At 35.0% G+C, this 17,436-nt stretch overlaps 1 protein-coding gene across 4 annotated transcripts in view; it reads right to left on the bottom strand.

Moving 5' to 3' along the window:
- The window catches only part of Dg (Dystroglycan), a 428,114-nt gene that overhangs the window by 176,868 nt on the left and 233,810 nt on the right, over window positions 1-17,436 (bottom strand). The window contains exon 5 of one of the 4 annotated variants that reach the window (XM_085943734.1): window positions 17,258-17,339. The exons of the other annotated variants lie outside the window; for them this stretch is intronic. The gene's annotated coding sequence lies outside the window, so the exon portion shown is untranslated. The remainder of the gene's footprint in view (window positions 1-17,257; window positions 17,340-17,436) is intronic. 4 annotated transcript variants of the gene reach the window in all.

Below are 17,436 nucleotides of genomic sequence, written 5' to 3'. Positions count from 1 at the left end.
CGCAAATAGCTTAAAAATTATCAAAATAAAGCTAGATTATTATAACAGATTTGCTTAACTATGAACATGCTTGTCTTTTGTACCATATCTTATAAATAAAATGAATGTTAATACATACAAAATGATGGACAAATTGCTTATCCGGATTAAATATTAATTTTACGAATTATTTTATTAGTTGGAAAATACGAAATTGTTCTTGTAAAATCTGGCATTTTTTCTGCCATTTACCTTATTTTATTACCCTATGTCGCATATTTTTGTAAATGACAGTTGTTAGCAATACTGATAATGACATAGTAATTAAACCAAATATGTTACATAATATAAGTTGAAGCCAAATGATGTTTTTCCACCCAAAATCATAATTACAAATAATTGACATCTTGCATAATATATTATCTATGTCATGCGCAATTTCGTTGTGTATGTTCATATATTATAATCTATGGTGTGGATATATAAAAAGCGAAATGAGTCTAGTCTGGTCCCCATTTTGGTTCGACGTGAACGCGACAAATAAAGATGATAAATAGCATACCCTATTATATAGCAGTTTCAATTTGAGTTAAAAAATAGTGGGCGATGTGTACAAATTGGTTTTAGATTTTAGGCCCAGAGATAATAATTTTTGACGATATTAGATTGTAAGACTCTGGCAACATTGTAAAAGATGTCCGCGGTAATTGAGTAACCGTTAGTGTAAATGGTGAAAGCTTAATTTTTAATTGCCCTAAATTACTTTTTAACATGATCCTTTTAATGAAAACTTAAGATCACTGCACATAATATAAGTAGGCAGTTACATACGTAGTGGAATAAGGAATCCAGCTATGTAAACAAAAGTACTGTAGAAAGTAAATGGTATTAAATATAGTACCAATCATAATTTCTCAGCAACATAGGATTAGATAGCTATCAAAAGAATCAAAAGATAATTATGAGGGTTCCCTGAAGACCCTTTATGAAAGAATCGGTTGAGAATTGAGATTGTTCATCGCTTGACTAAAATATCAAGTGATATGATCAAGTGAGGAACTAGGGCAAAAAATAATCATTTCTATCCAAAAAGGTAATGCAGTTGCTGTTTTGGGTTCCTACTCTTGAGGTATTCAGGAGACAGGTGGAGATTTTTTTATATGCTAGGGCAGTGCTTCTCAAACTTTTTCATACCACGGCCCCCGAAATCAGAAAATAAAAATCCAAGGCTTCCCTCCCTCCCGTCCCCAAAAATTTTAGTCTTTGGTAACCAACAGAACTTTATTTACCATTAATTATTATTATAGGTATATTTTTATTTAAAATAATTGAACATTTCATTTACTTGCTAGTAAAGAAAAAAAATAACTTAAAATTTATTACAGCTACAGCCTACAAACACAATTAATTTAATGAGAGAATAATAAAAAATCAATATCCGAATGATATTTCGCAGGGTTTGCTCCAGTCACCATTGAATCACACGTTCTGTGTTTATTTTTTATTACCAGTAATGATGAAAATGCTGTTTCGCATAGGTATGCCTTGTCGCAATTAGGTCAATATAACTAAAAAATCTAAATAATTTATAAATATTAGCAGATTATTTATCCATATCGGATAGTGTTGTGATCGCGTGAAGATTTCGACCCGAGATTTGAACTGATTTGTGTCAGGTATCACATTGTAATATTTTTTTCAAATACTGAAATATTTCGCGGCTCCCTAGCAGGAGCTTCAGGGCCCCCTTAGGGGCCACGCCCCTTAGTTTGAGAAGTAATGCACTAGAGGATACCTATAATATTGATATGGATTATTAGATATTATTTTATATACACCTAATTAATTTCTTTAATTGAGTTAACAGTCAACTCTTGGTAGAAAAATACATTATTAATTAAAATAAAAACATAATGTAGTACTTATGTACGAACTTATTCCACCGAGTTTAATAATAATCAAGATTGGTTTCGTTTTCTTCAATGTGCCATCGTCAACTGATACAAAATATAATAAAGGTACCTATTACAAATACATATTCTCTATTAAAAATGAATTAATAGAATTTACTTAGCTTTTCATAAAACATTAATACAAAATTGTGGGTACTCAGGTGACAAGGTCAGAAATCTTTTTTTACTACCTACTCATTGAACAATTTTACAAATAGAGAACACTGTGCTATGAGATAAAATAAACTACCTTTATGCTCAAGTGCATATATTGAAAAGAAAACAAAATTGATTTACATCGATTCGAAATATATGTAGTTACTATTTCCAGGTATGACTGACATAATATATGATATATTCAAACAGCTCCCACACGTATGTTTTTCCACATCTCAAATGTCACACTGAGGTAATATTAATATAGGGTGTATCAATATAAGCTGTCAGTGTTGAATTAGCTGCCATTCATTTTTACACTTTGTCATTTCAAATTTAACGTACATAGTCAAGAGTTATGAAAAATTATGCAATATCGTAAAATGCATGGTTCAACTACAATTATTGTGTAGCAAAATACCAATCAAACAAAAAGGTTGCGAAGCAATACTCCCAGATTTGAAGTTTTGAAAATTCTCAAGTTGTTTATGCGAAACCCGAAAATCCATCATGAAAAGTTACAGTTGAATGTGGTTTCCGTACTGATGTCATAGGGCTGTACTTTTTTGAAAATGCGATTGGAATTGCGCTGATGGTGGATGGCCGATTTTCTATTGCACGAAGGGAAAATAAATGGTTTTACCAGGATGGTTCCATTATTTCCCGCTTTGACTACGTTAACTGGCCTCCGAGACCTCAAAAAATCTACGCTGATAAGCCAGAAACGATACCTGATCTCAAAAATAATATCCAGCACTTCATCAACGAAACAAAACTGGATGTATGGCCAGAAAGCATGTAAAATATGGCCATACGCATGATCATCTATCAGAGGATCAGAGGTGGCTATTTACATTCCCCGTGTGTTACAATTATTAAAATAAAATCACAAATATTCCCGTTACATAGGTACCTACTTACATATTTTTTTTATCTAACCAAAACAAAACGGTCAGTTCTTATTGAAACACCCTTTATTATTGTTGTTTTCTTGTGAGATAACCGAGGCTGCTGTCACTGTTCCACAGCGCTATGTAAGCGAGGTGATGCGGAGACCATCCATGCATCATCATTCATCACGTGGGTGTGTCAAGTCCTCGCGAAACTATAATAGTAAAATACAAGGTAGCCCCGAATGAAATACATTATTTGGAACGAAGTTTTGAAAGATGTTTCCATCAATCTTTTGTATGCGTCCGGAATTTACTTTGAAGTGAAGAATTTTCTGAATAAAAATAATATATTTTTTAAACTTACTTCAGCCACAAACGTATGGCCGTCAAATGCACGATATCATTATGGTCACTTAAATCTTAATTCCTTTGTACCAAATTTAAAGTTTTCGTGCTACGACAATTAATTTAAATGCTCTTTTTTTCTTTCCATTGTATATAATTTGTGATTTTACTATTTATTACGATTATTGCAATCAACCACGTGAAAATATTTCTGCAGATAAAGAGTGATTGAAATGCATATACTAGTGATTATGAAAACACAAAATTAATTCATTTTAAGTAATAAAGAGGTATGTATTAAAAAACATTAAAAATATTAAAAAAAAAAAATCAGATTTTCAGTCAGTAAATTCAGTCAGATTTTTATTAATATGTATGTATTTTATGAAAAATTCGCGGTTTTAACGTACATAATAATATTACATCGTTTCCAAATAAAAAGAAAGATCGATTGTTATAGAGAATATTATAAATGAATCATTGAAATCCTTTCCATGTATTCGATTGGTAGTAAATAAAAAAAATCAAGTTATACACATTTGTATATGTTGTAAAAAATTGATACTTTAAAATTTGAAATAAGAATAAGTTAAAACCAAAGTCGTGGTCACCTTTTTAAGTAACTTAAGAGTAGGTATCAAACTCGACAATTAAAATATTCTTAAATAATGATGTAGGTACCTACTTACTAATTAAAAACGCACATTTCATTTAATACTTTTTTTATGAGTATTGATTATTTAAAATGAAAGTTATCAGTGAAATATATCAAATTACGGATTTTGCAAAAAACGTATCTAACCACCTTAACGTCGCTGCCGAAAATGGTATTAGCAAGAAGATTCCATACCCAATAGCAAATAGTCCCAGAATATTCTATCTCTATATATATAAAAATCTCGTGTCACGATGTTTGTGGTCGAACTCCTCCGAAATGGCTCGGTCGATTTTTATGAAATTTTTTATGTATATTTGTTAGGTATGAGAATAGGTCAACAAGTATATTTCATATCGCTAGGTGATTAGGGTATCTCTATCCAGAAAATTTTTCTTTTATTTTTTTGACAATTTTTTTTTTTGTATTTTTTTTATTATTTGGCATAAAAAATACTTACAACCCCAAATTTTCACCCTCCTACCCCCACCCTCCCATTTTTAAATCGCGATTTTATTATTTTTGTATGAACAAATTTAACCGTCGTTCGTATTTCAAACAGAACGAAATTATTTATGTTGTTGAATGACAGATGGCGCTACGTCCGAGAAGAATTCAAGAGAAGCGTCGCGTCATTTTGACATTTCATTCGGCATATCACAACGCAGTGCGTGCAAAATTTTGTACGATTTATTTTAATTTATCTATTTTTATGTGCGTGTATTATAGTGCACAATGCCAGCAAGACGCAAGGGGGGCCATTTGGGCCGTCGAACGAATAAAGCAACAAACATGCAAAATAGTAGAGCAGGAAGAACAGACGAACAAATCCAACAAGATAACAAAAACGTGCGTGTAAGCATGTCAATCACAAGAGGCACGAGCTGAACGAAATCAACAACGACAATTGGAACGGAGCCAAGCGCGCCGGTTCGTAGTCAACACACGCAGAGAAAATGACCGACAACGCCAACAAGTACATCGAACATTTACATCCGCTTCGTTCCTTCGTCTCGCATTCGAGTACGAGCCAGATATTGAATATTCCGCTCATCCGAAAATACTGATTGGTGCTATGGACAAAGAATGTCCCCATTGTCATGCGCTCAAATTCAAACATGAGTCAGCCGGGATGTGTTGCGCATCAGGAAAAGTGCAACTCCCAGAAATTGAGATACCACCAGAACCATTGAACGGCTTGCTCATCGGCACGTTTCCAGATTCAAACCTGATCCTGAAGTCCATTCGCACATTCAATTCATGCTTCCAAATGACTTCGTCCGGAGCAACAGAAATAGTTCACAATACTGCGGCAAATGGTCAACAATTCCATTCTACGTTCAAAATCAAAGGCCAAGTATACCACAAAGTAGGCTCATTGCTGCCAATGCCAAACGAACCACATACATTTTTACAAATCTACTTCATGGGCGCGGCGGTGAGGACATCAATCATGTGGATGCACGTTGCGGCTACAATAGCCTCAATTCGCCTAATGCCAGGCGCATCGTCAGCGAACTAGACGCCCTGTTGAATGAGCACAATGAATTATTGAAATTCTTCAAAGCACACATGCACGAATTGCAAAGTGACAAACACGCTATTGTCATCAATCCTGATAAAACACCAGCTGGAGAGCACGTACGTCGATTCAATGCGACTGTTGTTGACGACATTGCTGGAATCATGGTTGGCGACCGGACATCGACGCGAGAAATCGTGATTCGAAGAAGAAACAATAATCTAGAGTTCATCGCTGATACACACCGTTCATACGACGCTCTCCAATATCCGCTAATTTTCTGGAAGGGACAAGACGGATATTGCATAAACAGTAAACAACGAGATCCTGTCACAGGTAATTCATTCATTGTGAACATCATTACTCATTTTGAATTGAGAAAATGAATGGTTGTTTTTATCGGCGGTCATCGTCTACAGCGCTCTATTCCTCTTTCTGTCATAGATCCCATCTCCACACACTTACGATACATTCGTTATTTTTTATTTAATATTCACTAGAAATAATTTATATGGCAGAACAACGTTTTCCGGGTCAGCTAGTTTACTTATATAATATTTAATTATGAAGTGAATAAAAAAATACTATATTAATCGTAAAATAGTGTTACGGTAGTCTCTAGGCATAAAAACAGATGATTATCGGTTTTATCTCTTCGATATTTCGACGCACACTTTTGAATGTGACAGATTATAAAAAAAACAAACAAAAAAACAAGATAGCGAGTTAATTCTTTTTTCAAAATCGTCGAAGTGCAAGCATTGAATTCGATCGAAGCGCCACCTTGCGGATTTTATCCGAACTAACTTACCATACAAAACAGAATTAACTGACAATGAATTCAATTCTGATTAAAGATGGCTAAAAGTATTAAAAGAATGCATTGTCATCGTGTTCTGATATACTCTAATAGTTTCAAATGTCTAGACTCTAGATAATCGGGAAGTTAGTTAAAAATCGATTGCAAGATTTGTACTGGACAAACAAGAAAATGAGCTAATAAAAACGTGGTAATAATAATCGTCTGAAGATTGGAAAAAAGTAATATAAATATTTATATATTATTATTTAATGATGAAAATATCTGAGAACGATATTTGGAGCAAGTAATGAAGATGTTGTGTGGTGAATACATCCCAACCTCGAAGTCTACGAGGAATTTGAAAAACCCAACGTAATCCAAACCATCAAAATTTCCCGACAAAGTGGGCTGATCACGTTCAACGTTTGGGACCTGGGCCGACCCGTCTGGAAAGTTTTTGATGCGAAGCCATCCGGGCGGGCAGTGGGTCATAAGCTCTTAAAGTATATTAAAATTTAATGTGACTATAACACGTAATGTATTTACATAATGGATATAAGGATCAAACTACAACTTGACCGATCGTAAGACTGTCGTATCGCCTACTTATAATATCTTATTGTGGTGGTATAGGTATACTAAGGCCCGTTTCAGACGGGACACCGGTGTCGCATTCGATATAAAATAGGAGGTCTTTGTATTTGAATAAAAAGGCTTTGTACATATTATTATGTTTATGAACGTCCCAGAAGTAATGAGTCAACGCATAATTTCGCGTTATAAGTTAGAACATAAAACTGGCTGCGGTAATAAAAACAAGTGTATCGGCGGCTTGAGAATGTAGCGGCCGACGGTAAAGTGTACCGGACACGCGTTGACTCATTAGCTCTGGGGCGTTCATAAACATAATACAAAGGCCTCTTTATCCTAATACGATGGCCTCCTATTTTATATCGTACCGTCTGAAACGGGCCTTAGTTTACAATGAAGAAATTGTAATATATTGTATAAATCTGGCGTGCACGCTAAGGTATGTAGGAATGAAAAACATACAAATTATTTAGATGAATGGTATTATACTTCTTCCTCAACCGGATCGTGACTCGGATGATCTGGCTGGGGAATAACCTTCTCAACAGGTTGGCCCTTCTCCTCGTGGTATTATACGTCACGCAAGTTCAATGTTAGTGGAACTCTTGAATTAGTGAAACCATCTGAGACTTGTCTAAACTACAAGACTGTTTTCTATAATATTATGACGAGGCATGTCTAAACTACAAGACAGTAACGAGTACGCATACAGGGTGACTCATCAAACTAGTTATGATTGTCATCATTATAATGACTCTAATAATTATAAATGTTAGGCTACGCGCACTTGATAACCACTTGTGGATGCGACACATTGCAGTAACTCGCAGTGAGCACCCGTATATATAGCTGCAGATCAGGAGTTCATCGCTAGACTAAAAAATCGGAGTGATTATGTATGAGGAATGTACTCGCAAAACAACGAGAAGCTATAATTAGTCAGCTATAAACGCGGTAAGTCAGTGATACCTAGCTACATTAAACCTCGCCCCATCAAAAAAAATAAATATTCTGGATATTTTATCGAAATGAGACCCCCCCCCCAAACGACTTTTTGTATGCGCGTCTGGTATTCATTCATTCAAAATAGTAACTGGAAAACTAATATACCTAATTCACGAATATGTAAACACATACAATGCTGTTTTATTAATAGATTGGGTATGCGTTATGTTATAATGTATTCACGACACGGCATAACCAAACACAATGATGATGTAAAAGCAACTTCCGTAAGACTTCTGAGACGAGATGGAGTCGCCTTATCTGAATGTCATATATCACACATAATTAGGTATACAGTTAAGACGGTTTAAAAAGGTCACGGAATGGTGAATATAGCGCAGTTAAAGCGCAATAGAATATGTACATAATAATGGAAACACAGAAGAATAAAAAAAAAGAACGGCAACGCGTCTTTTTTACGTAATTTATGGACTCAGTCTTTTTAGGTAATGATCATAAATTATTTATTTAGTGGATAATTGAAGACAATTTATAAAGTCACTTGGTATTCACACATAGTGTGAGGTGACTTTTGCTTATAGGGATGCTTTTTAAGATACACATTAAAATTATTACTTAAAAGACACACTCAACTATTGAAATCGTACGCAAGTCTTCAATATTTGCATAATAGCTCTAGGATTTCGTGTCCGGGAACTTGTACGTATGCAGTTCGCCGTATCACACTCCACCGTGAAATGTTGTATCGGAAATATATGGCCGTATATTAAAGACCGTCCAACCTCTTGGGTCGTATAGTACTGATATAAAATTCATGTCTAAATAAAACACGGTTCTTGTCGGTAGCAAACAAATTTTGAAAATAGCCGATATATTGGATTATTTGTTAGGTTAGGTTGGGTTTTCCTTCTTGAATTCATGAATTTTTCCCAAAATTAGCTATGAACATTGAATTAATGTTAATATTGAATCTAATAAAATTGGAGACCGTATAGTATACGGTCATCTCTTTCCGATAAGAAAGCTCACGGCGAACTGTGCCACGGTGAAAGGTTTTGCGTACAATTTACATGTAACCCTAGGATTTTGCGTAGTAGAAAATAAGATGATTAGTTATATTATGAACTTTGGTTAGTAAAGTATGGATATAAAAAGCAAGGTTTGTGGTTAAATTCTGGGTCGAGAAAAAAATGTTTTCTTTCTTCCATCCCATTTTTTTGAATACGAATGGAGCGAGCAGATAGCAGCAAAATATCTCTAAAGCTCCTGCGAAATAATATGACGATCTGTCTAGGTGAAATTAAAAAAAAGGGTAAATAGACTGTTCTCGTTTGTCAGTAAAATTTTGTGACTATGGCAATTAAACTACTGAATTCGGCCCTGTGAAAGGCGAGGAATCGTTTCAAATCGAGATGACATTAATATTACTATCTACTGTGAAGAAATAACAGAAAAAACTGTAGGTTTCTTAAAATTTAAATTTAATAAAAGAACACACCATGTAGGTTGGTCCGCGTCGACCTACTCTAAAATTCAAATTTCAAAAAAATAACATAATTCGCTACATTGTGATAGATTGTAGATGAAATTCCTAGGTATTATTTGATTTTATTTATACGAATCATAATAGATGCACAAATCGCAAGATGGCGCCCATTGTGGGCCGATTGTAGGCGACGGGAATATTAAAACGCTACGTCTTCAGTTCATCCTTATTACATTATATTATGGTGGGTTTCGCCGAACGAGCGGTAGTCAAAAATGATAATTTTTAATATTAAAACGTCTCTTCGCCGGACGTCTGTCTGAGCCTTATCTTATGAGATTGTACTACGTATTACAATAATAATTATACTAGGTATGTTTGAATTGGTATTCAACAATAATTTTCTGTACGTTGGCGTATTGAAACATGGCGGAATTATTTAGACGTAATTTTCAGTAGATATTCTGACGTTACGGTCGTTCCGCTAATAAACATTATGACATCCGCGATTGTTGAGATCGTTCACCTAAATGAGTTCGATTGTTTCAAAATATGCTAACTCACATTTGTATAGCTCAAAATCGAGATAATCGCTTTGGCTAATATACCTATAATCAGTACGAAAACAAACAATTTAATGTTAGAATTGCAAGGGAGATATACGAGGGTGGGTCAATAAGTCCTTAGAAAAGCCGACAGGTGGCGCGACTAGTACTGTAAGCGGTTTGTTTTCATGCAGCGGCACTACCGATTCAGTATGCTGCGAAGTTTCAATCAGATTGGTCGGGTTGTTGTGTGTTTCTCGTACATTTAAAAAAAAAATTTGCTTGTGGAAAATGGAAAAATGGAAAATGGAGAAAATTGAGTTTGGAGCTGTTATTAAACATTTTAATATAAAAGGGTTAACAGCAAAGGAAATAAAAAATGAGTTGGATTTAGTTCACGGCATATCTGCTCCTTCACTTGCAACTATTTATAACTGGTTAAATGAATTTAAACATGGTCGTACATCAACAAAGGATGAACCACGCTCAGGACGTCCTGTAGAGGTGACTACACCAGAAATGATCAATAAAATCCACGATATGGTGTTAAGTGACCGAAGATTAAAGTTGAGTGAGATAATTGAGGTTACAGGGATCTCAAAAGGTAGCGTCATTTCTATTTTACATGACAAATTGGGCATGAAAAATATTTCTGCAAGATGGGTGCCGCGTTTGCTCACAGTCGACAATAAACGCAATAGGGTGGTGGCCTCTAAAGCCCTGTTGTCGCTCATGCAACGCAATCCGGATGATTTTTTTCGTCGCTTTGTGACTGTAGATGAAACATGGACACACCACTATACTCCCGAGACGAAAGAACAGTCAAAGCAGTGGATTGCTAAGGCAAACCATGTCCAAAGAAGGCGAAAACCGTAAAATCAGCTGGTAAGGTTATGGCTACTGTATTTTGGGATGCACGTGAAATTATTTTCGTTGACTATTTGGAAAAAGGAAAAACAATAACAGGGGATTATTATGCATCTTTATTGGACTAGCTAAAAAACAAAATTGAAGAAAAACGGCCTCATTTAAACAGGAAAAAAATCCTCTTTCATCAGGACAATGCCCGTGTTCACACATGTTTACGATCAAAGGCTAAAATTGAAGAATTGAAGTTCGAATTGGTCGACCACCCACCGTATTCGCCAGATTTAGCCCCCAGTGACTTTTTCCTTTTCCCAAACTTAAAAAAATGGCTAAGTGGACAACGTTTTTTTTCAAATGAAGAAGTCATCGATCGGACAAATGCTAATTTTTCTGACGGTTTAAAAAAAATTGAGAAACGTCTAACCAAGTGTATTGAGCTACAAGGAGATTATGTTGAGAAATAAAAAAAAATACAAAAATAAAAACTGTTTTAATGCTTTTTTCTAAGGAATTATTGACCCACCCTCGTACCTATCATTAAAAACGCTTTCGAAATAAATAAAACATCTAAAATAATTGTAAAAACTTCAAATTGGGAGTTGACATAATTTGAAACTAAACTGTTAGAAACGGTATACGGAAACTTAGGTCACATCGCAAATAAGATCATTTCATATCATTGCAATAAGTGTTTATGCGGTTTTTGATTTAACAGGCAAAATTTTAATGATAATTATAAACAACTACATTTAAGTTAATGTGTGAATGTTTTGGTCTTGGTACAAGTCAAATACGTTTTTTGTTCGAAATGGTCGATGTGTCTATAATTATTAATAAAACAATACGATCCATGTACCTAGTAGATAATGTACCTATTGTGTTATATCCCCGCAGCCTTGAGCCTATCTTTCTATTCTGAATATTAATAAGCATGCATACTGAATGTCTGAGATGCATTTGATAAAGATTTGCTTTATCAATTCTTCTTTCCAACGGATATAGTTTTTATAGGTGTCCACTTTTATTTTCAAACTAATTGTCTAAGAATGCCATGCGTAATAATAATTAATAATGTTTGTTGTACATAGAATCAAAATAGTTTTTCAATTCAGTTTTAACTCAATCTTAAAGAAAGACGCATCGAATGCATTCAACTACTGTATCAAATCAGACTGTTAACAAGTAGTTATTGTCGACAACATAATCTATTATAATAATATAATTATATATATAATATAATATCTATATGTATATATGTTACGCCGAATGTGCGAAGTTGACTATTACATGAAATCGGCAAAATTTTGCCTAAATCATGAAAAATGCAAGCCCGTTGCCTTATTCATGAATTACGCAAAATATCTGCCGAGTGCGTGAATTTGGCAGTATTTTTTCTGCCTAGTTCATGCATTGGGCAAATTAGATAGTAGCGCTACGGTGGTGTTTTTTGCAACTAAACCAAATGTGGCAAATGCTCATGCATTGGTCAAAATACTCAAAATCGATGGTCGCGCTCCGATGTGTTTTTTGCAACTAATCAGACTAACCAAATGTGTCAAATGTCATTGATTGTATAAAAATATACCAATCAATAACTACAATGACGTTCATATCCATTTACTATGCCCAAAAAAATCTAGAACTATAATATTATAACGGAAGAATTTTATTAAAAGGTATTTTCGCGATTTGATTCGTGCTTGGCTATCAATCGTGCAATGGTCGATTGTTTGTTTGTGATAGTATGATTTGATAGTTTGTTGACACTTGTTAGCTAACCTCAAAATGGACATTCAATTGAATTCAGAATTACAAAACCTAACCTAACCTAATAATAATAATATTATATTCTGTCCAATTATAACTAATAAAACCATCCGTATTAAATTTACTTTTTCTACTGTCATGGTGACAGTTTAAGAATTCCATACCCTGGCGAATTCACGCACACGGCAGATAATTTACCTAATTCATGGAGAAGGCAACGGGCTCGACTATTACAAGAATTAGGCAAAATTTTACCCAATATCATGTAATAGTCAATTTCGCACATTCGGCGTAACATATATATTACCTTCTAATAAAGCGAGTTTCAATATAAAAGGTGTTTATATGAAGTTGTTCCCGATTCCCGCCGTTCCATAACAAATGATTAATTAATACATAATATGAACCTACCCATGACAAAACTTGAAAATGAATAGTCGAGTCGTATAGTATCAAAAGTAGATCATAGAGAAAATGACGAAAAACGTTTTGTTGGGTTTTTTAGTGTTATAATAGCATGAAATATGTTTCTACATTTAGAAATTAGAAATTCAATTCAAATTCAACAGTTCTACTTTTGTTTCTAAAGTATTGAACAGTTCTAATTCTGATACCAAGCCCTATTTTCCATCACAATTTTATACCACACAGATATGATTTTGAATCGAATATTATATTTCTAGTCGTACATTACGGTCAGAAGAATAATTTGGCATACCTACTTAGTTAAATTTTGATATATTTGCGACAGTTCTAGTTTTGATACTATACGACTCATGTCTAGGTATCCAGAAAATGTTGCTTGTTCTATGAATCTATATAGCGCTTAACATTGTCTTCAACATGTTGTAAATTCACTACATTTTTTTATTATTAAAGTACAGTCGTTTCATTCAAGGAAACCCAACCTAACTGGTTATGTGGTGAGTTACGAGTAGGTACATATCATTGGATATTTTGTCATATATGGCGAGGAAATACGATAAGCCTCTGATAAAATTTTATGTTTGTGTCGCCATTATAGATGGCTGTATGGAAGTTGATATTGTAATAGGTAATGCGATATTATCGTACCTACAGCACAATATATTGTTTTGCATAATATGGGAATTTTTTACAAACAGTTACCATAGTTCAGTAAAATGACCAATCGTTTGCTCTCACTATTTTGAGGTAAAATGTCTTACATTTTAGTACACATATGGGGGTCAATTCGGCCGCTCGCGATATCAGATTTTAGCCATGTCGTCGTACATACAAATTCGTTTCGAGTGCAACACGACGAATTTGTCGATGTGAGGATCTTCAAAATACTTATTTACGGATAATGTACACATATAAAGTTCAATTATAATAACATGAAATCGAGAAAAGAAAGATATTATTTTCACTAACCAATTCATTATTAATATTTGTTTTTTTAATATGAATAGGTAGGTAGGTATACACAATAAATTACTTAATTATGCACATCTTCAAGTTCTGACGAGGAAAAAATTATTTTCTTTTTATAAACAGCATAAAGCATAAGTAATACTTATTATCAATCATAATAAAAAATATGTTAAGCGCAAAATGTATTAGGTACAACCACTAAGTAGATAGAAGCATATTAAAGTGTCGTATCTACTTTCTCTACCAAGTCGTTACGTACTTTCCTTTGCGCATTTAATTCAACCGTGCGGCGTTCAATCTCCCGGCGGCCAAATGTGACGGTGTCCAATTGGTCCGGCGTCCGATTGTACCGGCGGCCAATAACCGGAGGCCAATTGCCCGAGGCCAGTTCGCGGTGCCAAATCGTCCCATTCCCCTGCCGCACATAGCATCGATGACATTATGGTAGAAAAAACATCGACAGTAGCATGTAACAAATTTAACTCAACATGGGCCGCATTCGATGACATTATGGTAGAAAAAACATCGACAGTAGCATGTAACAAATTTAACTCAACATGGGCCGCATGTCTAACATAACAAATTTTGTTGCAATATTGCAGGCAGTTTTAATTTATGGCCCTGCTGCAGTTGGGACGATTTGTATGTGCGACCGGGCTCAGGGTTACCTACGTTTGTTGACAGTACTCCGCGCCTATTTCGACTAAAGGAGTGCCATATGTATCGTTTGAAGGGCAAAGAATACGCATACATACTAAAATAAAAAAACAATAATTAAAAAATCTTCAAAACTGCCAAAATGGCGACTGGATTTTAACCGTCTTACCATTTCTAGAACATCTAATATCTCGTAATCCACCACGTTCGCACACGAACGATGTTGAGACTAATTGACTTGTCAATGGTCCTTAAATCCAATAATCCTTGCTTGGGAATGGATGAATACAACTAACGCCACACTATACCAAAATAAGCACACAAACTTCTCTCTGAATATTTTTTCAGAAAAGCAGTTTATCTAAAAGAATATGTCACACATCACAGATCTATCAATTTGCAGATGGTGCTGGTTAGTTTTTAAAATTAAATTAAGCCCCGTCTAAACAAAACCATAATAGTAGGTATGCTATGGGCGATCCGACAAAATATTTCACACTTTTTCTTTCATAGATACTTTATTTGTTTTCGTTGAATTAAGAATATATATATGACAGGTGGTGTTCGTTGGTTTTTTAAACTTCATTTGCCGAACCATAATGATTTAATGGCATAGTTTTGATATTTTATAGATAAAAGAATATTTTTGGACTATCTATCTACTATGACATGGATTAGGCGGGGTTAATTGAAATTTAAAAACCTCTACACATATTATATCGACTGTAGTCTTAGTTCAATGAACACACATACGTTTGACTGTCAAAGTATAGTGTGCACTATTCATGTCGAATCTTAACATCCTACCTCCACACTTGTGTATGTAATATCAAATTATTACTCTTGTCATGGTTTACCTTTCAACAAGCCTTCTTCTCTGCTACATGACATTTACATTACAATATTACATCACCATGTTTGAACCTAAGCGATGGTGCCCACAGAACGCGTCGAGCGCGCGAAGTCGGCGTATTAAGTGTTTATTCATAACCATAATCACACGTCTCTCGTCGCGCATTACCCTTCACCTATGTAATAAGCGGCCCAAGCAGCACAAAACAATTATTTTTACAGCGTCTCTCATAACAAAGCAATAAAAATATTATATTATTTCGGGGCTTGTCATTAATATTTACGACGACATTATTCAACCAGCGATAAACTGAACACGCAATAAAATTAAACAATGACTTCTCTGTAATTAAATAATTGCTTTTCGCCAGTCGTACGACGACGCCTCAAACAGCGTAATTTTGGTAGCCGTGTTCAATGAATGGACTTCTTTGTATTTTCATTAAATCGTATCGCCGAGAAGCGAAAAACGGTGACTCATGCGTCAATGGGCTTTATGCCTAAGGCATAAAGCCCATTGACGCAGCGAGTGCGGCGCTCGCGCAAAATTTCTACAAGTGGCGCGTAAATCATCAAAAATACAACGTAATCAAATACGCCAGCGCCCACTGGACTTAACGATGCCTTGCGCGCCGCCTGCCGCATGAGTCACCGTTTTTCGCTTCTCGGCGATACGATTTAATGAAAATACAAAGAAGTCTATTCATTGAACACGGCTACCAAAATTACGCTGCTTGAGGCGTCGTCGATCGACGGGCCAAAAGCAATTATTTAATAACAGAGAACCCATTGTTTTATTTTATTCCGTGTCATTATATTTCGCTGGTTGAATAATGTTGTCGTAAATATTTATTACAAGCCCCGAAAAAATATAATATTTTTATTGCTTTGTTATGAGAGACGCTGTAAAAATAATTGTTTTGTGCTGCTTGGGCCGCTTATTACATAGGTGAAGGGTAATGCGCGGCGAGAGACGTGTGATTATGGTTATGAATACGCCGACTTCGCCCGCTCGACGCGTTCTGTGGGCACCATCGCTAAGAGGATCATATGGGCATGTGCCCCACAAAGGGAGGGCTGACAGGGCTCTAGCCTGGGGGCCCGGGCTCAGGAAGGGCCCGGTGTGGCGTGTCGACCAGATAAGTGATATAAATCTACATCACAAATTCTCTCTAATAGTAAAAAAAGTCGCCTGCGGGGTTATTTTCCTTCAATAATATTATTATTTAAAATTATCTGTTTGTACGATAGGTACACTTTTTATTTGTGTATCGATAATCGACAACTCCATAATTCAAATAGATGTAAGTATAAAAATATAAAAAAAAACACCAAAAATATACACAATAATTTTACCGCGTACACCATTTGGAAAACGCTACTGTAGAGCCTCACACTGTCTTTATCCTTAGCGATAGGTAGGGGGGCCTGCCAAAGATCCTAGCCTGAGGGCCCGCTTCAGGATGTGGGGGCCATGCATATGGGTGTCCACAAAGTGGAGGTTGTATCAACAGAGTTTTCTTTTTACGAAAAGTTGACGTTGGTCAATTGTTCAACCTATCAGTTTCATACTCAATTTAAAGATGCAATGAAAAACAACATGTGAATTTTTCAGATTAGGAATTCGAGCCCGGGACCCACGACATTATAAACTGACACGTTACCATTCGGCCATCGTGTGCGTGTCATCATCTCAAAATTTTGGCAAAATCTTATTTTATTTACTGGAAGTAGTGAAGGTTTTTAACATTAATACAATTTAAATTGCGATGGACATCCAACTAACTCCAATTATCACATACTTATATATAAAAAAGCATTACATACCAAGTAGTTTACGTGCGTTGTAACGTGGTATTAAGTTCAAGTACGGATGTTGAAGGTAGTACCTAACCGTGTGTCAAATTACCTGTAAACAAAAAAACTCATGAGTTAACTGTTGTAAGTTATAACAAACACATATTATGTACTTATGCACTAGTAAATAATTTAATTTACGACCACAC

The sequence above is a fragment of the Rhyacophila brunnea genome, unplaced genomic scaffold (assembly GCF_057557595.1).
Source record: "Rhyacophila brunnea isolate RB1 unplaced genomic scaffold, BYU_Rbru_1.0 scaffold_16, whole genome shotgun sequence".
NCBI classification, from domain to species: Eukaryota; Metazoa; Arthropoda; class Insecta; order Trichoptera; family Rhyacophilidae; genus Rhyacophila; species Rhyacophila brunnea.
Note: the sequence above shows the minus strand (reverse complement) of the source record. Positions and strands in the feature narration are given on the sequence as shown.